Raw genomic sequence first — 23,254 nt, 5'->3', positions numbered from 1 at the left:
CATTATTTTGACCTCTAGGGATCCACATTGTAATTCTACACTCGGATATAACGCTGAGGAAACAAGACCTCAGAAGCTCAGTAGTTTGACAGTGTCACAAATGGAAATTTGGAATACTCCACAGTTAGTTTAAGGTAACTGGAACCTGACAAGGGTTTTCTCTGACATAATGGTTCTATCACTAACGAATTGTCGTGGGAAGAATCAGTATTAAGGAACCCTGCATGATACGTTTGTCTGGGATAGATTTCCCATGGGTATGAGAAACTAATAATAAGCCTATTTCTTCTGCAGAGATGGCAGGAGGAAGAGAGAACAGAAGGAAGAGGATAAGTAGAGAGAGCCAGTGTGTGCTTAAGTCTGGATGCAAGAGAGAGAATGGTCCAGCTGAAATCTTGCAAGAATCAGTAATAAAGGAATGGTCAAGTCAAGTAACATAATCACAGAAGGATAGAGTAATTAGAACACTTGATGCACCTCATATGATAGTAAGAATTTGGACTTCATTTGAAAGGAAGTTGGAAAATGGCATGATCAGATTTTTATACAAGAAGTGCCTTTTTGATGGCATATGGAGATTGGAGTGATTGAAATCAAAGACTGAAGACAGGAAGCTGGAGAGCAGGTAAAACATACCAGTGACAGACAATCCACAGATATGTAAACAGAGAAGTGAGTTGCTTTAGTATTAATGTGGAAAGAAAATTCAGCAGGTCTTATTTTGATCCATTATGTAGGAGGAAGCAATAGTAAACAAACAAACAAACAAAAAAGACTGTTCTCAGGTTTCCAACATAGCAATGTTCCTATTTATCTAGTAGATATTGGAGAGGGAGTCAAACATCCATGGAAGGATCTGGAGAGGTTTTTCATGAAAATGTAAAGTTTGGGTTTCCCTTCAAAGTATCAAGGAGTAAAGAAGAGAGTGTAGATATGAGTGTCCAAAGTTGAGTGATGAAATATGGGCTGACCTGTATGTTTAGCCACAAGAATAGCTGATAAATAAAACCAAGGAAATAAATGAGTTCACTTTGGAAAGCAGATGCCAATCCAGGAAGAACAAATGAGGGAAGGTTAGAATATCAAAGTAGGGCTGCAGCCATGAAGATCTGGGGCTTCTCATCTACACAAAAACCCAAACTTACCATCCAGTTGCTGACAAGTCTAGAATGGACCCAGTTGTGTTCTTGAGCTCTCTAGCTAATGCTTTCAGATTATCAAGGAGAAGCATTCAGTTCTAGGGTAGCCAAGACCTAGCTCAGAGAATAGAGAACCTTGGTTCATTGAGAACGTTGGGTCAATAGTCTCAATAGTCTTTGTAGCCTGCGGTGGGATGAACAACATGAATTGGCCAGGAAAGTAAGTCTTCTCTAGCTAGTCCCATGCTGTTTCATGTCTGTGTGCCTCTTCTCCTGAATGAGTTCTGACCTGTGTCTCTCATCCACATCCTTCCTTCACAGGACACAGTTCCATAATACCATGTTTAAGCTGGAGAACTGTGCTGCTCTCCCACTGCCACCTGAGAAAACCTTTCAGATGAGGTCATTGGGATGGTGATGGGGGGTGGGCAGTATGCAGGACAGATCCTGGGCTGGGAGAAAAGTTCATTTCCCTATCCCCTTCACCAGATGAAATTCTTACAAAGACAAATTAAAGTGATTCTTTTGTTTTTGCAAAGTGACAACACCAGAACAGCTCCAAAAGAACTCTTGTTCCCATTTCAATGGAAAATACAGCAACAAGATGATATTTAATCCCATCATTTATTAATCACTTGTGCCAAGCCCCACACTGGAAGCTTATGTCATTAACTTATTTGATTCTCCCAACAAATCTAGATGAAAGTTATTATTGCATCATTTTATAGATGAAGAAACTGAGGGTCACATATGTTAGTTTATCCCCAGTCACCCTGTGAGTTGTGGCCAAAAATACCTGGTCCTGATCGGTTCCCCTTTGCTTTCTGTTGATAGGATAAACACAGACCAAAAGCGTCTTAGGAAAGAAAGGGCTTATTTGTCTTATAGTATACTTCTATACTATAGTCCGTCATTGAGGGACATCAAGGCAGAACTCAAAGCAAGAACATGGAGACCGCCTGAAGCAGAAACCATGGAGGAATGCTTCCTACTGGCTCTCTCCCGTTGGCTTGCTCAGATTGTTTTCTTGTAACACTCAGGACTTAACCTGACATAGGCTGCCACTGCCCACAGTGAGCCGAACCTTTCCACATCAATCATTAATCAAGAAAAAACCCACTTTGACATGCCTATAGGCCAATCTGATGGGGACAATCCCTCAATTGTGGTTCCCTCTTCCCAGGTTTGTGTCATGTTGACAAAAATGAACCACATAAGCATAATCTATTGGACTCCCAAATTTATGCTCAGAATTCAAAAACTAGAATATGACAATAGTTGTAATAGAGAAAAGTCTATTCTATTGCTCAATAAATATGGGGTTATCTTCATTTTCAATAAATTTAAACAGGAAAGAGTTGTGAGTAGGTCCTCCTGGAGTTTTACATAAATCAATAGATTAGAGGAATATGTTCCTTCCCTCATTTTTTCATGCAAAAAAGACTAAAACTTGAAATGTTTTGAACAGTCCCAGTGATCCAGAAACTTACTTGACAACACAGTCTCCATGGACAATACAATTAAACAATGATTGGAACTGATTTATTGGTTAGCAAGCCACAAAAATAAAAGGAAGGCAATTCCTTTCTAACTAATCTTCAGAAGATAATATAGTAAATCTAGCCGCTAAGTGCCCATCATGAGACTGACTGGTCCCAAACAGCTCTATGTTCCACTAGATGGACTTTAAGATAGTGTTTCATTTTAAGAAGACATTTAACAATGCTGTATATTGCTCTCCTTAGATTTTGATTCGACACTTCATGCCTGCTCAGTAAATATTTTGTATTTATTCTCATCACAATAAGCTTTTAAGTCAATTCAATTTTATAGTAAATCAAATGTGGCCTCCATAAGAAGTAGGGGACAACTTCATCATTCTTTGTGTGACTGTCCCAAGCACTGACTACCTTGTGCCTGGTATTATAGCATTGAGCCTCAACTGGAACTGGTTTCTCCCCAAGAGAACTTTTCCCAATGGCTGGAAGGCACTTTTATTGTCACAATGGGAAGAATGATACTATCAGTGTCTAGAAGACAGAGACAATGGACAGAAGAATACATAGACCTTCTGCACTGAATACCAAACACTCTGGGTTGAGAAACACTGAAGACAAGGGGCAAGCCAGATCTCAAATGACAGTCTAAACAAAACAAGACACAGACATCTCAGGACTTAGAGTCTCAGGGTTTAACTCCAGTTCAGGCTTTGTCTGGCTGTCATAGCATAAGCAGGTGACAGTGTGAGCAGCAGACTCACTACAGAGAAGACATGCTTTTTTTGATATTCCCAGAACATCCACTCTTAGGCATATATCCAAAAGATGCCCATTCATACAACAAAGATGTCTGTTCCACTATGTTCATAGCAGCATTATTTGTAATAGCCAGAACTTGGAAGCAACCTAGATGTCCCTCAACCGAAGAGTGGATAGAGAAAATGTGGTACATTTACACAATGGAGTACTATTCAGCAGAAAAAAAACAATGGAATCCTGAGATTCGCAGGCAAATGGATGACACTAGAAGAAACCATCCTGAGTGAGGTAACCCAGTCACAAAAAGAGAAACATGGCATGTACTCTCTCATATATGGATTTTAGACATAGATCTGGGGAGTGCCAGCCTACAATCCCATGGCCAGAGAGTCTGGGAAACAGAAACTTTATTTAGTGGCTGATCGAAGAAGAGGCAAACTCCCTCGGTTAAGTACTGAGCTGAACTCAAGAAAGCCAGTAACAGAGAGGGAGGACTGATGACCAAAGGGATTAAGATTGGGCTGGTTTAACCCCCAGAAACAGCTGATCAGACAAAGGTTAACTCTTGAATCCCAGGCATCAGCCTGGGAATCCAGCATGGGACTGATCAAGACCCCCTGAATGTGGGTGTCAGTGAGGAGGCCTAGGTAATCTATTGAGCCTTGGGCAGCAGATGAGTACCCATCCCGAGTATACACACGGACTTTGGACTCCCATCCAACAATGTGAGATGCACTCTCACCCTGAACTCTTGGGGAAGGGTCTAGGCCCTGCCCTAAATGAAATGACAGACTATGGACACCCCCATGGAGGGCCTCACTCTCCCTGGGGAAATGAGGGGATAATGGGGGGGTTGGGGGGAGGGCACGGGAGGAGGGGAGGGAAAGGGAGAGGGCGCTGGAACTGACTTGTGAAGCAACCTTGTTTCTTATCTAAATTTAAACTGAAAAATAAATAAATAAATAAAAAGAATCAAAGCAATAACACATAAAGAGTTGCTTCTGAGATTGATACAATCATTTTATGTGGTGTTAGATATATGATGATAGCGATAGTAATTATGCAATGAAAATGGATGCATAGTCCTGGAGCTTGTTGAGGAATCTGGCTTTCAAATCTGAACCTATTATTCACTTTTATTTCATCTCCACATGGTTTACCAAGTGGCATCTTTGGCCTAGCCTTCTTCAAGGAGCTTTGGGTATGAAAATACTAGAGATTTCCTGTATTAAGGCTCTTCTTAAGAATGCAGATAAAGTCATAAACCAATGGCTATAATAATATGTAAAAGAAGCTATCAGGAGATAGGTACAAAATGTTTTCAAAGCAAGTCAGTTCAACACATATACAAAACTTATGGGCTGCATTATAACTAGCAACAAAAATTATTTCCTGTTCTACCTTGCTATATTGATCCCCAAAGGGGAAAATGTACATTCTTATGACTCCGATTAAGCACTCAGCAAAATAGATGAAAGGCAGTAAGAAAATTGAAATTGCTTTTTAACAATGGATTTGTTAAATCTTCCCTTATAGTCAAAGAAAAAAAACAACATTCTAACCTTCAATCCTGGAATAGAACCACTAGCCGTGACTTAAATGTATGTACACATTCATATATTGTTTGTCATTGTAAATAAGGTAGAAACTATCTCTGAGTGTAAAGGAGTATTTTAGGGAATGTTTTCTAGAACACTTCAGGCACCTGAACAATATACTCATATACTTGGTTCATAGGAAACAATTGCTCAATAAATAGATGATAGATGTGATTAAACTGACTTCATGTAGTTCTGTGGGAAGTAGGTATTGATTCTGCCCTCTTTACTATCAAACCTTCATGTCTGATTGGAAAGTCCACTACCAAAAGTCCAGGCACATTTCACATGAACACAATGAGTATCTACTGTGACGGGAAAACGAGTCACACTAAGGATGCCGGGAAAATGGTAGTTAGATATTTATTAAGATACATAGAAGTAACTCACATGACAGCTGAGAGCTGGGTCAGCGCTCTATGGTCTCCGAACCCTGGTTGGGCCAAGAGAGAGAGCACCCCCTCCTCAACCATCTCTTCTCCCTAAATCCTCCCACATACCCGTGATGGGCGTGGTCAGCACTGCAGGTATGTGATCTTTCCCTACAATCTACAACTTCTAACACTTTGCCTTAGGTATGCAGCAGTGTTGGAGACATTGCATAGCTGCTTCTGTACTGGCATACTCCCTGTACTGCCTTTTATCTTACTTCTTCCATGAACTCCCTGAGCTAGAGTGCACTCCGCATTGCTAATTCTCTAGTTCTTTGGCATTTTGATCCAATGCGCTCCTCTGTGTCTCCAGAAGAACCAACAGCCTTACAAGTAACAGCTATGTCAACAAGCCCCACATAATTAGTAAGAAAGGGCCAAACAAGATGGTATATTATCACCCCAGCATTTGGGAGGCTGGGCAGAAGAATCCCAAATTTGAGGTTGGCCTAAGATAGATATCCTGCCTATGATATAGCTATCCTTGGTTGTCAACTGACACACCTGGGAAAAAGAAATTTCAACTAAGGATTTGCCTCCATCAGATTGGCATATGGGGATGTCTGTGAGAGTATTTTCTTGATTGCTAGTTGATGTAAGAGGAATCAATTCACAGGGTTCAGCACGATCCCTAGGAGGTGGGCTTGTGTATATAACAAAACAAGGTGATTAAAGAGATGACTCCATGGTTAAGAGTACATGTTGCTCTTGCAGAAGACCCAGGACCAGTTCCCAGCATCCACATGACAGCTCACAACAGTCTGTAACTCGTTACAGTGGATCCTGGACCTGTTTCTGACCTCCGAGGAACTGGGAATTCACATGGTACATTTATATACATTTACATACACACATAAAATACAAATAAATAAGTCTTTAAACCAAAGCAAACCAAGAAAGTTACAGGACCCAAGCCAGTCAGCCACATTTCGCAGACACAGGTTCTCCCCTTGAGTTCCTGCTCTGACTTTCCTCAGTGACCTGGATTTGTAAAATGAAATTAACCCTGTCTTCCCCAAGTTGCCTTTGGTCGTGATCTTTATCAGAGCAACAACAAAACTAGAATGATATACAAAAATAAATTGTAAACAACTAAGTAAACAAATAAGATTTCTGAAATCCTAATGGGGAACGGAACATCTTATGAGTGTATTTTCCACATTAACCCTAAAAATGAACCTGCCCAAAAGCACCGAAAGTTCCTCATGGACCACCATTCAACCTCTTTGGGCACCCTTAGTGTAGTAGCCAGTGTTTTAGGAGTCAGATAAACATCTCTCTCTATGCCATCTCTCTTTTGCCAGCATGTCAAGAGAACCAATTAGATCTATCTGAAAAGCCAGAATCAAAGCCTCATGTTCATTTCCTGGGAATCAGCCTCCCCGCCAAATCTATGTATTTCAATTCTGTGAGCAGGAGTCACAATGTCTGAATTTCTACCGATTACTCCAAGTCTGCTTCCTTTGAAACCTTCCACAGCATCTATTCCATCAGCCTTCTCATCTCAGATAACAAAATGTGAAAGGCAAAGGGGAAAGAACTTAACATGGACATCGAAAAAGTGCAAAGTGCTACACTGAGTGCTTTACAAACAACATCTCATTTTAAACTTGCATTACCTCTAAAGAAATGGCATATTTAAATTAGGTGTATTTCCCTATACCGTGTAGGTGGCAGGATTTAAACACCAATGTTTTTCAGCTCTAAATCTCTTATTTTCTGCTGTAGAATACTTGACAAACGTAATCTTAGTTAGGGTTTCTATTGTTGTGATGAAATATCATGATCAAAAACCAATTTGCAGAGGAAAGGGTTTATTTGATTAAACTTCCACATTATAATGCTCAAGGCAGGAACCTGAAGGCAAGAACTGAAGCAGAGGCCATGGATGAGTACTGCTTACGTGTTAGTTTCCACAGCCTTCTCAGCTGGGATTTTTGATAGCACCAAGGCTACCAGTTCAATGGTGGAACCACCACGAGTGAGCTTACCCTTCCTACATCAATCATCAAACCAAGACAATTCACTTCAACCTTGCCCACAAGGCACAACCCGTGGCCCCCTGCTTCACTCGTTGTGCTAGTTATAGATAAAATGAGAAATATGAACTGGCATCTCTAGCATTCATCCTGGACATAAGAGTTGAGATTTTCTGCTTGTGCTGATGAATTGGGCAAAATTTCACAAATGGGAACCTCGGGGAGATCTTGTGCGATGTCCAACTTCTTTCACATCCCCTGGACGGTGATGGAAAATTCAGATTCAGGAAATGTGTGCTCTGTGGAAATTGGTTCAGAAAATCTTTTCCATAGTTCTAAATAATTGATTGTACGCAGTTAAATTTGTCCTTGCAGGTTTACAAAGGCTTAAACAAACAAGAACAGCTAAAACATAGATTAAATGCAAGCATAATTACTCCTTTTATCCCAGTGCAACTATTCTGTCATTCTCTACACTGTGCAGAAAATGTTCTGTGTACTGTGCAAATTACTGTCTGTAACTGCAGCATCTTATTTTTCTGTGGACCCCAAAGTGAAGGAATAATAATAAGAGATCCCAATTTTTGATCCATACATCTCAAACCCCATATAATGACCTGCTTCTTCTATCCTCTACACAGCCACTTGCTTCTGCCATTCCACTCCTATTCATTGTGGATGCTCTCTCTATGCTCTATGCTTGCAACACCAAGGTCACCTATAAGTCTATTTCTGATTGTATTCACTTGCTGTTACTGGGATAAGAAATTAAGACAACTTTAATTGCTTAAGACCACACAAAATTATTTCATAATTATAGAAGTCACAGAAAATTAGTATAATGAACAAAATCAAGGCCTCAGAATGACTTTGTAGTAGTTTGAATAAGAAGGATCCCAATTGGCTCATATAGCTAGATGTTTAGACAAAAGCCATTAGAACCCTTTGATATAATTAGAAGGATTAAGAGGTGTGGCCTTGTTGGAAGAAATGCATCACTCAAGGATGTGAAGGTCGGGGTGGCTTTGAGGTTTCAAAAGCTCATGCCAAGCCTAGATTCCCTATCTGTCTGTCTGTCTATCTATGTATCTGTCTATCTATCTATCTACCTACCTATATCTATCTCTATCTCTCCAGAATATAGCTCTGCCTGCATGCAGCCAGGTTTCCAAACATGATGATCATAAAATAAACCTCTGAAGCTGTAAGCAAGACCCCAGTTAAATATTTTCCTTTGTTAGAGTTTCCCTGGTTATGGTTTCTCTTCACAGCAATGAAACACTGACTAAGACAAGTTACATTGTCTTTTAGAAACTGGAGGGAAATTCATTTCCTTTTCGGTGTTGAGAAGATGCCCACAACCAAAACCTGCAGAGCAGCATCTTGAAATTGTTTTCAGGCTGACGTTAGTCTTAATTGACAACTTGATGGTATTTAGAATCACTTAGGAGATAACACCTTTGGATATGTCTGTGAGAGCATTTCAGGAAAGGAGAGGAGAGGAGAGGAAAGGAAAGGGAGGGGAAGGAAAGGAAAGGAAGGGAAAGAAAGGAAAGGAAAGGGGGAGGAAAGGAAAGGAAGGAAGGAAAGGAAAGAAAGGAAAGGAAATGGAGGGGAAGGAAAGGAAAGGGAGGGGAAGGAAAGGAAAGGGAGGGGGTGGAAAGGAAAAGAAAGGGGAAAAAGGAAAGGAAAGGGAAGGGAAGGGAAGGGAAGGGAAGGGAAGGGAAGGGAAGGGAAGGGAAGGGAAGGGAAGGGAAGGGAAGGGAAGGGAAGGGAAGGGAAAGATCTGCTCTCAAAGTTGGTATCACCTTCTATTAACCAGCCCAGATATGGAAAGGTCCGAGGAAAGAGCTTCCTGTACTTTTCTGCCTCTGATCCTCTGCCTGCATTTGATGCCAGCTTCTTTAGTCTTCTAGTCTGGATGTCCTTGCCTTTCAGTACTGGATTGTGATTGCTGAGATGTCCTGCTTCATAAATGGAGGAGCTACCAGGTTATCTCTTTCCCCAGAGTGAGGACAACCACTGCTCTATTACCTACCAGCTCCTACATGTGCACTCACATGTGCGCGTGCACACACACACACACACACACACACACACACACACACACTTAAGAAAATGCCTTTATAAGATTGGGCATACGCAAGCCCATAGGGCATTTTCCATTTTCTTAACTAGCGATTGATAGGGGAGTGCCTAGCTTACTGTGGGTGGTACCACTCCTAGACTTGTGGTCCACCTGTGTTCTATAAGAAAGCAGTCTGAGAAAGACATGAGAACCAAGTCAGTAAGCAGCACTCCTCCATGACCTCTGCATCATCAGCTCCTGCCTCCAGGTTCCTGTCCTGATGATGAGCTGTGACATGCAAATTTAAACAAAAGCAACCCTTTCCTTTTCAGTTGCTTTTGATCATGGTGCTTAATCACAGCGATAGGAACCCCAACTAAGACACTCCATGTGTTCATCTCTTACCATTCGACAGAATAGATACTGTTGGTTTCACAGGTGCCTATGAGTAAGATGACTTGGGTACTTGATGTATTTTCTACAAGTCACTGTCTTGTTAGTTTCATGTGTAGTAGACATGCAAGGCTCTAATCATGGCTCTCTGAGAACAAGAAACTTTTGTGTCCAAGAAAGTTTTATTTCTCTCAATTAAATAAACTTCAGTGAGACATACTGAAGTCTTGGTCCATCTTTTATTACCCATGCCCCTTAATCATATCATTTCTGACCCATCTATAACTTTCTGTCCCCTTTACAGGATGTCTCTCCACTCCTGAGATCACTATGTGAGATCTGAACTATCTGAAATGTGTTGTAGTCATAACTGAATTTCATAGATTTAGAAAAATAAGTTTAAAATGAGTAAGATCATAATAGTTGAGCACACTTTATAAAGTCATTCTAATAGCTTTTCCAAAGGAGTGTGCATGTATTATGTACTATACCAATTCTTTTCTCTGAAAATATTTAAAATTTGATACTTCCCAGAATATGTCTCTCTCTGTCTATCTCTTTCTCTTTCTCTCAAAATAGTACTTAAATCCCTCCCAAATGATGTTCAGGTGATAGATTATTATGGTCATTAAAATGAAATATTATGAACATTAAAATATGATATTCACACTAAAAACCAACTTCACTGATGAACACAGATGTAAATTCTCAAAAAAATATTTGCAAATAGGATTTAAAAACACATTATGGAGATGATGAACCACGATCAATTCCAAGGATTCAAGGATGACCACCATATAAAAATCAATAAACATAATATACTTCATAAATACACCCAACAGAAATCTCCATATCTTCTTAATAGATACAAGTCAGACTCTTTTGATTAACATTTATACCACTCATCTGAGGTACTATTTTCTGAATGACACACTCAGCTCTTTTAGTGTACATTCAACATGAATACTAAAAATATTTCAACTAAAAGAATACTTCTGATATAAAATAAACCAAGAAAAGGGATGACACCAGAGGCATTCTATGTAATAAGAGGATAAATGAAAAAATTCAAGGCAATTTTAACTCCTCCAAAAACTATCAATCTTATAGTATTGGCATCTGGTGACTATAAGTTGGGCAAAATCTCAGTGTGGTAGTTTGAATGAGAATAGCCTCCAAAAACTCATATATTTGAATGTGTGTTTCCCGTTTGATGGACAGTTTAGGAATGATTAGGAGGTGTGGCCATGTTGGAGTAGGGGTGGCTTTGGTAGTGGAGGTATGTCATTGGGGGTTGGTTTTGAGGATTCAAAAGCTTATGTGATGCCCAATCGTGTTTTCTCTCTTCCTACTGCCTGTGAATTAAGATGTAAACTCTTAGCTACTGCTCCAGCTCCATGCCTGCCTGCCTGCCTGCTGCCATGCTTCCTGCCATGATAATCATGCATTGACTTTCTGAAGCTATAAGCAAGCTTCCAACTAAATGCTTCCTTTTATAAGCTGCAGTGGTCATGGTGTCTCTTCACAGCAATAGGACAGTAGCAAAGACACCCAGAGTTCTCCAAGAATGATTTTATATCCGTTCAGAAATCAAAGAAAAAAATTAAGATCATTACTGTGAGCACAAACAGCCAAATGAAATAAGGAAGACTGTAAGTTATGAAAGAAGAATTCAACAAGATACAAATACTGAAAAAGAAGCTGAAGTACTATACATGAAAAACTTAAGTTAAATGAAAAGCTCTGTGGAAAGTTCCTACAAGAGACTAGACCAAGGAGAGGGAAGAACAGCCAGGCTTGAAGACAAGGTAGAGGAACAAGACAACCCAGGAAGAGATAAAATAACATAGACATGGCATTCTGAAAAGACTAAGTCCATGGCTAACAGGCATGCAAGAAGGAGAAGAATAAATTCTAAAGGCATAGAAACATTTTTAAAGCATTCATAACAGAAAATGTCCTAGAGTCAGGAAAAGATGTGGTTTTGGTCCATATGTCAAAAGCTGTAGCTACATAAGTTCACCTCTGACTGCTTTAGTGCCAATGCATGAAATAATGTGCTACTGTGGCTCTGTAATATAGTTTGAGGTCCACCTTCTATCTTTTGACAAATGCACCAAAAACATACAATAGAAAAAAGACAGCCATTTCAACTTACTCTATTGGGAAAACTATGATGAAAAAATGAAACCCGATACCAAACATTTTGTATAAAACTCTACTCCAAGTAGATCAAATACCTTAATGTTAGACCTGAAACTTTTAAACCTTTAGCAGAAGAAAAAACATAATAGAAATGTTTCAAGTACTGACACAGGCAAGGACTTTCTGGAAGTTCTCCAACAGTACAGGAAACAAAAGCAAGGGTTGATAGCACTATTGAATGTCACATAAATACTTCTGCACAGCAAAGGAAACAATTGATAGAGTGGAAAGATATCCTATGAAATTGGGGAATCTTTAACAACTCTGCATTGGGCAGGAAATTGATGCCTATAGTCTATAAAGGATTAAAAAATAAAACATAGACAAATCTTACAAGTCATCCAGTTAATAAATGAGAAAATGATTTAGTTCTTAAAAGAAGAAATGCAAGGGCTGAGATGACTCAGAGTTGGTGAAATACTTGCCACACATTCATGAGAATATGAGTTTTCTGAACTTCAGTGCCTACTTAAAAACTAGACTGGGAAGTGAATGTCCACAATTCCAGCGTGGTCAGAGAGACAAGTGTGATAGGAGGATCCTTGAAACATGCTGGCCAGCCAATCTGGCCAATTAGTAAGTCAGAGCTTTAGTATAAAAGACCTTGTCTTAAAAAATAAGGTTGATAGCAAATTAAGCAGCCATACTATGCCAGCCCTTGACCTCCACACATGTGTAACTCATATAAGCACTCAACCCTGCATACACAGATGAATACAAACATTTGCCGTATACGTACACTCACTCACATGTACACACACAGGGTCAGTAAACACATGAAAGTGTATGACGTCCTTTACCATCAGGAAAATGCAAATCAAAACATCACTGAAACTCTAAGTCACACCAGTTAGAGTGTATGTCATGAAGAAAACAGCAAGTGCTGGCAAAAATTCAGGAAAGAGAGCTTTACATGGTGCTGGTGGAAATACAAACCATTGAAACCACAATGGTGATCAATATGGAGACTCTCGAAGCTGAGAATAGAAATATCCCCAGGATGGAGCTATGCCATCCCTGGATATAAAACTCAAGGATTCTACATCAGCATACCACAGAGATACCTGCACATTCATGTTGATTGCAACACCATTCATATCAGCTATGGTACCAGACCAGTGTCTAACACATAAGTGGCAAAAGAATATGTGTCACATATACACAAGAGCTTTTGTTCATCCATAAGGAGGAATGGAGTTATAATATTTACAGGAAAATGGACAGAACTAGATGTCATCATGTTAAGCAAAGTAAGTCAAATTCAGATTAATTTTGCATATTTCTCTCAAATGCATAATCTAGATTTAAATGTGTAGTGCCTGTGTGTGTGTGTGTGTGTGTGTGTGTGTGTAGAAAGTAAAAAAAATAGTATGAGATAGAAAGAAGAAATCAGAAAGAAAAGATAAGGGGAACAAAATAGGGTAATAGTGGGATTAAAGAAAGATATCATGTATTCTCTCATATGTAAGCTCTAGATTTTAATATATGCATGTATATACAACATATGACATGAAATTAGACAGGGTATTATTTGGTGTGGAAGATGATTATAGGAGGGGTAAAGAGGGAAAATTGGTAATTGATACATGATATGTGGAAAGTACAGAGGGATCTATGTAACAAACAAGGAAATCCATAATTTTTGCATTCTAAATTTGAAAATTAATAACAGACGAATGTGCAGTTTAGAAGGTGTTATCTCTCAGCTCTCAGCCCCTACATCCTACTCAGCTCTGTGTCCCTGATTCTCTGGAAAATGTCTAGGAGTCTGTGTGTTGCCTACTGTTCCTCACTGTATTCTCCTCCTCCACTTAACAGTACACTTTAATTTGTAAAAGGTCAATATTTAATTATGAATCTAGCAGCAAGTGTCTGTTGAGCGCTGTTGGAAATGCACAGCCTCTCAATTAGTACAGCAACTTCATCCACTCCTACCATGAAACGGGTCAACCCACACCTTCCCTTCACTCTGGTGGTACTTGGTGTCTGCTCTCTAGTTCCTTGTTCTCCTTCTCTCGTGTGTGCTCCCTCTTAACATTGTTCCTCATGTAAGAAGTAGACCAGGCTGGCTCATAGAGAGCTTGTAAAAGAGCAGCGTGTAGGTAAAGCTAAGCAAAAGGGTTGTACGCCTGCCTTGCCCTCAGGCGTGTAAGGCGCTATCAAAAGCTGCCGTCCCAACCTGTGCTTCGGGCGTTTCATTTCACCACATCCTGTATGTTCACGCACACACATGCTTAATTTTAGAGGCCGTATAGTAGCCTACTGCATCGCCTCTGGTTTTTACTGATGCTGCAGAAAGCAAAGAATTTCCTTCACTGTATTTATAGCATTATGATTCTTTTAATTAGTGAGAAACAACAAAAAAGAATAAAAGGTATCCCTGCAATGGTTCTCTATAAAACCCCAAAACAAAAACTTGTCTCTAAATTTCTCACTCCACATTCTTGACTGTCCCTCTGTAATGGCAACACACACACACACACACACACACACACACACACAAATATGCACAAGTATGTTCTACTGTTCAGTTGGAACGTTTTCATTAATGTTTAACAGGTGCTTCATTAGTTAGCAATCCATCTCTGTTAGAGATGTATCAAAATATCATTCTGAAAATTGTTCTAGAATGGCATGTTCACACACAAACCTCACCAGTTGGAACTTAGAAATTGAGCTTTTCCGTGTGTGTGTGTGTGTGTGTGTGTGTGTGTGCGTGCGCGTGTGTGTCTGTCTGTCTGTCTGTCTATCTGTCTGTCGGCCTGCTTGTCCTATCTTTTGATCCTCTGACACTCCCTCCATTTCTTCTTCTCTTTCCCTGGAATCACTTAGGTCTGCACCATTCACCCATGAATTCTCAGTTCCTCTAACGCTTAGTGTTTCTCCCAGTGAATTCTTCCACACCTTCAGCACCCACAACATCGATGTCCTGTTTGTTTCTAGCAACCCCAGTCTGGCCAATTTCACCTGCATTCCATGTGAGCCTATTATTCAGGTTACAGTCCCAAGAGTCACCACAATAGGTTTAGGGCAACAGGAGAACTCAGGTAGCTGCAAGAACATGCCTGGTACTGTGGCTCACACAAAACGTTGGCAATCTTACCTTCCCAGCTGGAACAGAGTTCTGGGGACAAGCAAGATTCTCCAAAGTCACTGCTCACCAGGGCCCACTCCACAGCTGCTCACAAGTCCTCCTGAAACTGCTCACCAGTCTCCCAGCTGCTCACCCTGCCACACAACTGCTCTCCCCCACCCCCAGCACCATCCACCTGCCACAAAGCTCCACTCCTAAACTGCCTGAAAGTCACGCTCAGGGCGGGGCCTGGAGGAAGCAGTGCAGCATTTGACTAATCTTGCATGATATTTTCATACTCCACGCCCATTTGTTCTAAGGAAAAACTCGTTTTCCTGAGCCAACAGGGACACTCAAAAGAGGGGATCTGGACAGCAAACCCCCCTCAGAAGTGAATCTAAGCAGAGGAGGCCCTTGGCATCCATGTGCCCTGAAGATGCCCTGAGCCGTACTTCATGTGGACTCGAGGTTGGGAAAGGGGACTATGAAGATGAGCGATTCACTCTTCATCCCCAGGAGCCTGCAGATTGGGGCACCAGAAAAGCAGATTAGCTGTGAGATCTCCCTGAGAAACGTTGAGGCCCAGATCCAGAGAGGATGAATTTATGCCAGGCCGGGGTGGGGGGAGGGGTCTAGAGGATAAGGCCTTTTTTGAGTCTCAAAGCATTAGTCAACAGGATGCGGAGAGCTAACCTTTGCTCGCCCTGCTTGGAGAATTCTGAAGGCAGAGAGCACTATCTCTGACTCCAGAATAGGATGGCGCCTTTAGGAAAATGCCAGAGTCTTTGCGGTAAAAACAAACTGTACGAAAGTAAACAGAGAGGGAAGGCCAGAGAAGCAGGGAATTTTGTCTGATGGGTTGACTTAATAACTCAGAAATCTCGCTTAGGAATAATGGCTCCATCTCTAATTTTAGATTCCTGTTTTACTTATGTGTGGCTATGCGTCTGTGTATTTGTATGCAGGTGCCCATGGGGACCAGAAGAGAGTGATCAGTCTTCTGGAGCTGGAGGTACAGGTAACTGGGAGCCTCTCAATGTGCATGCCAGGAACTGAACTTGGGTCCTTGGGAGGGGTAACAAGCTCTCTTAACAAGTGAACTATGTCTCCGGCCCCAGTAGTGTCTGAACTTAGTAATGTTGCATGTAGTTACAAAAGCAAAGCTTCTAAGGGAATAGTATGTTTTCGTCCTTGTGTTCAGATGGATGAGTGGTTTGGTTGCTCAAATAACCTAGTTGGGATGACATCACCAATTAGCAACTGACAAAACAATTAGAATATTAATGTCCATTAAATACCATAACTGTCCATGGCATATGTGAATATTTTTTGCTAGTTCAGAAGGGTTTTCAAGACTTTCCAGTTGCTAGCACTTCCTCTGGCTTCATGGGAAGCAGGCATACATGTGGTACTTAATACACTACACATAGGCCCGACACTCAGACACACTAAATACAATAAATTAAACTTTCTCTTAATTCATATGCATATGGAATACTTTCACAGGTTCATGTACAGGGAAGCCTCCTGACAGATTGAATTTGTCCAGTGTGATATCTCGAATCTACAAACAAATATCAGAATAAACCCCATTCCTCCACGTGACCTAGCAAACATATGGTCTTGTGGTTGAAACTTGGCAAGTTAATTGTCATAAGAACCCTGAGAGGAAGGTGGAATGAATTGGTAATTTTATCCCTAGGTCAGACCTCTGCCCTTGATATTTCCCTGTTCCCACAGACGGGCCAACGCTTGAAAATCAAGTACATGCTTCTGTTTATATTTCTTCCCCTGTGCCACCGCAGTAATGACTGCAATGTATGCCCTTTGTGCTGGCTTTGCAGCCTCAGGCAGCACTTCCCCCTTTGTTTTCTCTCGTTTGTTAGGACTTTCTTGGATACCTAAGGCAGAAAAGCTGTTTGTTTTATTTCCTCTCCTGTGTTAAACATGTGAGAACCTAAGGCTCAAAAAGGCAGGGGCTTTGCCAAAGGCCACCTAGCAGCAATTACAGCTTTTCCTTCCGTCTCTTGAGTCTGGAGTCTGGATGCCCTTTTGACAAGGTTACAGGTCCTCCAGGGTAATTCCGCACAGGAGTCGCCTGGTGTCAGTTTGCTATACTTCGGGATGGCCCCTGTGTATAGTCCCCATGTGTCCACCTCCTTAGTCTCTGCAGTGGTCAAGCCATGATCTTTTTAAAGTAACTTGTTTCCCTCCACCTTGACGATGACCTTCCTGTTCTAGAAAGAAAACCTGTTTCTGGCAGTTCCTTGTTTCCTTTCTCTGTTGAGACTTACTTTTCCCCCCTAATAACCTAAAGTTTCAATTCACATTTAGTCAGTCTATCTGTCCTCAGTTTGTCTGGCAATATATCCTTTTGAATTGTTCCTATAAAAATTATAGATTTCTGCTGGGAGTAGTGTATGTGTTTAGTCCCAGCACTTAATTTAGGAGGCAGAGGCAGTCAGAACTCTATGAGTTCAAGGCCAGTCTGATCTATAGAGCTAACTCTAGTCCAGCCAAGTATGTATAAGGAGACCTGTCTCAAAAGAAAAAAACTTCAGATTATGAAACAAAGGTCAGCATGTTCATTATCTTTCCAGCTACCTGCTATTGAGGTGGATCTTCTTGGAAATACAGGCTTAGATTCAGTTAGCCCAAAGAACATGAGCAAGATTACAGAAGCATTCATTCCATTTCATACCCATAAAAGCACAGCTAGACTCTAACTGTTCCTAGCTATTTCTTGTTGACCGTGTGACTACGCAAGTTCAAGGGGCACAGGAGTCTGGAAGAACCTCTTCAGATACAACATGGAGCAGACAGGGAGCACAAAAATCTGAACACTGATCAAAAGAAAACCCAGGGTTAACCCAATAACACAATACAGTGTTTCACATCCCAGGATCAGAATGAGTCCTGAGCGATGGGAGGTCCACCTTAGTGGTAACGGTGAAATAGGATGTTGTGGGAACCAGGAAATGTTCTAACAAGGAAATTTTGGCTTTTTGTCTTGGCAATCATAACTGAAGTGGAGAGAGAATTGTATAGGTCAAAATCTTAACCAACCATGTCAATCCATGAGTAACCATTCAAGACAAAAAGCAAGCAAGGGAAGGGGAGCCTGGAGTGGGCCCTGGCAGGCAACGGAAGGGAGGGCCACAAAGACTATCAGATTTGGGTTTTGTAAAACCAATCCTACACAGGGTGCCATGTCCAGCCCCAATTGCCTGTGACACAAGATGTACACACTATACCTTCCAGAGATACTGCAATAATCAAATTTTCCCAGATCATCTTTTCTGTCTGGCCCCATGAATTTGCATGTATTCTTTCACTTGTCTGTCTGTTTGACAGGTTCAAGGCTAGCCCATGTATTTGGAAGTTTTCTGCTGCTTTAAGAAAATGCCCAAAGTGGATAATTTGTTGACAGGAGAGTCATTTAGCCTACAGTTTCAGAGGCCAAAAGTTTAAGTAGTGCGGTGGTGTATCCAATGGGGTCTCTCCTGGCTAGATCACCTTGTGTTGTATGAAATCAAAGACCAGGAGCATGGGAGAGGCAACTCAAGACAGGAAGCCAAGGAGTATATAAAATGTATGGGCTTGATGTTTTGTAACAATCTCAGGGGCCCCAGGAGAGCTACCTTATCTCTTCAAAGCCAGTGTTCCCCAGGACCTGAAGACTTCTATTAGACTCCTTAAAGGTTCCACAGCCTCTTAACACGATCACAGGTCACCAAGTTCTCAACACCTGCCAAACTGGGCTCCAGTACCTTTTATAGATCTTCCCTTGATCCTGGCTCACCCGCTTTACATCTTCCACACATTCTGATTTAAAGAATGTCTCAATCATATTGTGTAGATGATCCTGGATTATAGGCCCATGACAAAGGAACATCAGCACTCAGGGTTAAGAGCCAGATGCAAACCCAGGTATCTGGGTCTACAGTTTAACATACAGCTTAACAGTTTAGCTTCTACTCTCTGCCCCTCTCAATGCAGTGTTGATGTCTCCTGCCTCATATCATTACTGTACATATATTCCATAATACCAGTTACCGCATCTATAGGGAGTGGAGGATTCCTTGAGTGAATGTGTTAGCTGTAGATGACGTCCTGATTGAATGTGTATTGTGTGACATGGGTATATCATGGGAATTTGTCAAAGCCTTCCCTCTGGGGTGAGGCTCAAAGCCTTTCCATGGCCCTACTATGTATGTTGACAGTGTGAACAAGTGTGAGTGACTATGAATAACCAACAGGTGTGTGCAAGAACTAGCAACTGCTGCTTCTTCCTCCCAGGTGTTTACAGCCTGACACCACTCAGCTACAGGCAGCTACTACCAAACTAGCCAATTCCTCCTCCTGTGCCATACATAGCAAATTCACTGTGGTTCCAGGTTGCTGTGGTAGTTTGTGCCACTCCATCAGAGTGGCCATGGCCCCCCAACCCCTGCTTTTCTATGTTGTGCTGTATTTCTATATGGTGTACATTATCTCACTGCTCCTAGCAAGGGCTATAGAATCAGGCTGCACTGGAAACAACACACTAATCATTAGTAAATAATTGCTTCTGTGATTTTCTTTTTGACAAAACATTAAAGATTCTGAATATAAAAACCAATGATTTTTCTTTACTTATAAGCATAATTATAAACTGCAGGAAATGCTCCTTTGTATGTCAGATCTCAATTAATAATGTGACCATTGTCTTAAATCCAACCCCAAAACGTTACATTATCCTTAGTTTATGCCTTCTTCATCCTCATCATAACATGTCCTCTTACCACTTCCTCCTAAGTCCTCTCAGATGTTTCTTTCTATCCATATCTACTTACACTACCTGTTCAAGTCAGAACATTTCTAAGCCATACTGCCTCTTTGCTGGTCCTCTTGCTTTCTGGGAGCCTCCCACTCCAATCTATTCCCATATCTAACAGTGATCTGATATGTCCTGTCCCATTTTCAAGTACCCTAAAGGGCTTTTTCTCCCGTGCATCACACCCAGGAGCATCCTGATTCCTCTTTGGGAGTGGAACTCTGTCTGATCTCTTTTTTTTAAGATTTATGTATTTATTATGAATACAACATCCTGCCTCCATGTATATCTGCACGCCAGAAGAGGACACCAGATCGCATTAAGGATGGTTGTGAGCCACCATGTGGTTGCTGGGACTTGAACTCAGGACCTCTGGAAGAGCAGTCAGTGCTCTTAACCTCTGAGCCATCTCTCCAGCCCCTCTGTCTGATGTCTTTGCCTATAAGGTTCTTCATATCATTTAAGAACCAGGTCACTCAGCTGAATGTGTTTGCTCTTTACAAAATGGAAGGAGAATTTGTGGGGCTCCAACACTACACACTAAACAACAATTTCATTATAAGCACTGTTTTTCACAGCTGATCCTCGTGAACTTTTCTAAGAATGTCTGAGAAATATACCTACTGGCAGATTTCAGACTTACAGTCAACTGATGAAATTCAGACAATAATTGATGAGAATACTTTGTTTTGTGCAAAGTCGTGCTTATGATTAGGACTCTGTGGTGTTATGAATGTGCATAGCATCCTAGAACCTTGTTTTTTTGTTAATTCAAAGAGACACTGAGTTTGGAGGGCTCAGTAAGTCTCAAAGACTGAAAGTCACACCACTGCTAATAGGCCTACTGCCACAGACTGATTTACTTTCTCTCTGATGGTAGACTGGAGGGCGGACACAGTGACTTCAACTGTTTATCTTTGTTTTTGGTTGGGCCCTAAGAGTCCCTTGCACTTTTTAAATCAGTCTTTCATTGGTTTTTGCAGGTGTAAGTTTGTCCTAATCTGCCACCATATGCTACTCTATTCTACAGAAACCTTTGCTGAACAGAGGTCTTTGATTTTGATTTTGTCAAAATCGGTTTTTACTATATGACTTGTACTTTGGGTTTTTTTTATTTAACAAATGTTTCCTCGCCCCAATTATTTTTAAGAACTTTATATTCTACCTTAAGTTTCATGGTCTTACATTTATATCTTGCATACCTTATATATGGCATAAAATCGAGACCCACAGTTACCTTTAGTGAATACTAAAAGCTGATTTTCTGAATACAATCCAAATGAACTAGCACTGCTCCCCCCCCCTGCCCCCTTTATTTCTGTGTGTGATGCCATTTGTCTAAAATCCCAGAGCTTTTCTGCTGTTATGTATGTTTTATTTCCTCACTGGTCTGAACCACCACCACACTTTTGTGTTACTGAAATTTGAAGATAAGTCTTTTTTTAAACAGGATGGCAAACCCTCTCCTTTGTCCTCAGATTTGCTATGTTAGTTATTTTTTTGTTGCTGTGGTAACACACCATGATCACAGCAACTCGTAGAAGGAAGTTTATTTGGGTTTCAGGTGCAGAGGGGTAAAAGTTCATCATGTCACGGAATCCTGGCAGCAGAGAGCAGGCATGGCAGGAGAAACAGCTGAGAACTCACACCTTGAAATGCAAGCAGGAACCAGAGAGGAGATGAACTGGGGATGATGCAGGGCTTCGAAACCTCCAAGTCCACCCCAAGTGATGTATTTCCTCCAGTAAGACCATACCTCCTAAACCTACCCAAATAGCTTCACCAACTCAGGACTAGTTATTCAAATACCAGAACCTTCGGGGAGCATTCTCATTCTAACCACCACATTTGACATTTAGGATGACTTTGCTGAAATAAACAAATTCTAACTGAAATTTACCACACATATTGGTTTTTAGTTCATGTTGTGTTTAACTTATGGAATAACTGAATAATTAATATTTGATTTTTCAGTTTTCTCATCAATATTTGCAGTGTATATCCTCATTTTCTCTAATTCATGATGTTCTCTAGTATAGTTTATAGTTCCTCTGTTAAGTATCTTGAGCTACTAATACCTTAACTTTCAGAGGGAAGAGGGAAAACAATAGTCTTCCCAGAGGAACGTGGGGAACGAAGATGAACATGTGAATCTCCTTCCCTCCCAAGTTCCTTGAATTTGCTTGTGGCCATGTGATTGTTCAGGAGTGTTGTGTGTTTTATATAAGTTGGGAGGGTCTGTCTTTGCCTTTCTTCACCATCAGGAGAATTGTTAGGATGAGGTCCCGGAAAAGAAGACATGTTAGTCAGATTTCTATCACTGTTTGGACTAACAACTTTCAGGCCTCCAGTCCATAACCAGGTGTATCAGGGTGGGGGTCAGGTGTTAATGAAGGGAAAAGTTTAAGTCTCTGGGTGGGTGCCATGTATTAATGGAGGAAAACAGGTGACAGAACAGAACAGCAGATTTTCCTATCTCATGGTAAAGAATTCCAGTAAGGGAATGAACCAAGTGGCCTAAAGACCACGGCCTGGTCATACATCTAAGATTTCACTATCCCTTAGTGTTATCTCCCTGAGGATTGAGCTGCCAATGCTTTGTTCTTTGGGGGACACTTAAAATCCCAAATAGCAAGACTCAGAGGCCATATTAGTTTTCTACTTTGTCTATTGCTTTTATGTCTATTGCTTTTATGAAGGTTAAACATAACTATAAATAAGGTTAGTTCACACTTGTAACCCCTGCAGTTGGAAGCCTGAGGTAGGATCGCTATAAGTGTAAAGTCACCATAAGCTACACGGTGAGTTCCAGGTCACCATGGCTATAGAGTGAGATCCTATCTCATAAGAGCAAAAAATAAAAGGGTAAACCGAAATAAAAGTTAAATACTACATAAAATCATTTGGAGACTAATATGTCAAAAGTCAGTAAGCATCATTAATATTATGTGGCCATTCTATTCACTGGTAACCTTCAGATGTCTAACAGTTTATACTTGACACAAATGAAGTCTTTTTTACACTGGCATCTCCATGCTGAACAAAGAACAAAATATATCTCATGTGGACACAGTAGTGTTTCAGTACGCCCTGATTAGAGATTTACAGAGAGGGTGAGTACAAAGGCTCAGAAAAAAATATTTTAAGAGTTTAAAAGCCTGCCAACAGCTCTTGCAGGATTTTGTGGTAGAACTGGTGACTGTGAGTGTCAGTCTCATGGAATCACAGAGCAATGGTCACTCAAGGTGATACTGACAATGAAGCCCAGCTAGCACTCTGTGGTATGGGAGTAAG

The 23,254-nt window shown here is 40.9% G+C and overlaps 1 protein-coding gene and 1 long non-coding RNA gene across 5 annotated transcripts in view; one reads left to right on the top strand and one right to left on the bottom strand.

Moving 5' to 3' along the window:
* The window catches only part of Itprid1 (ITPR interacting domain containing 1), a 144,201-nt gene extending 128,862 nt beyond the window's left edge, over positions 1 to 15,339 (bottom strand). For all 3 annotated transcript variants that reach the window (XM_040739149.1, XM_040739151.1, XM_040739152.1), the window contains exon 1: positions 15,175 to 15,339. The gene's annotated coding sequence lies outside the window, so the exon portion shown is untranslated. The remainder of the gene's footprint in view (positions 1 to 15,174) is intronic.
* A 71-nt stretch (positions 15,340 to 15,410) lies between these two features.
* The window catches only part of LOC121137191, an 87,839-nt gene continuing 79,995 nt past the window's right edge, over positions 15,411 to 23,254 (top strand). Inside the window, exons 1-2 of one of the 2 annotated variants that reach the window (XR_005874424.1) lie at positions 15,411 to 15,612; positions 16,110 to 16,162. This is a non-coding gene — a long non-coding RNA (uncharacterized LOC121137191). The remainder of the gene's footprint in view (positions 15,613 to 16,109; positions 16,163 to 23,254) is intronic. The other variant, XR_005874423.1, reaches the window with a different exon arrangement.

This window comes from Mesocricetus auratus, unplaced genomic scaffold (assembly GCF_017639785.1).
Source record: "Mesocricetus auratus isolate SY011 unplaced genomic scaffold, BCM_Maur_2.0 Super-Scaffold_100676, whole genome shotgun sequence".
NCBI lineage: Eukaryota > Metazoa > Chordata > Mammalia > Rodentia > Cricetidae > Mesocricetus > Mesocricetus auratus.
This window is presented reverse-complemented; position numbering and strand designations above follow the sequence as displayed.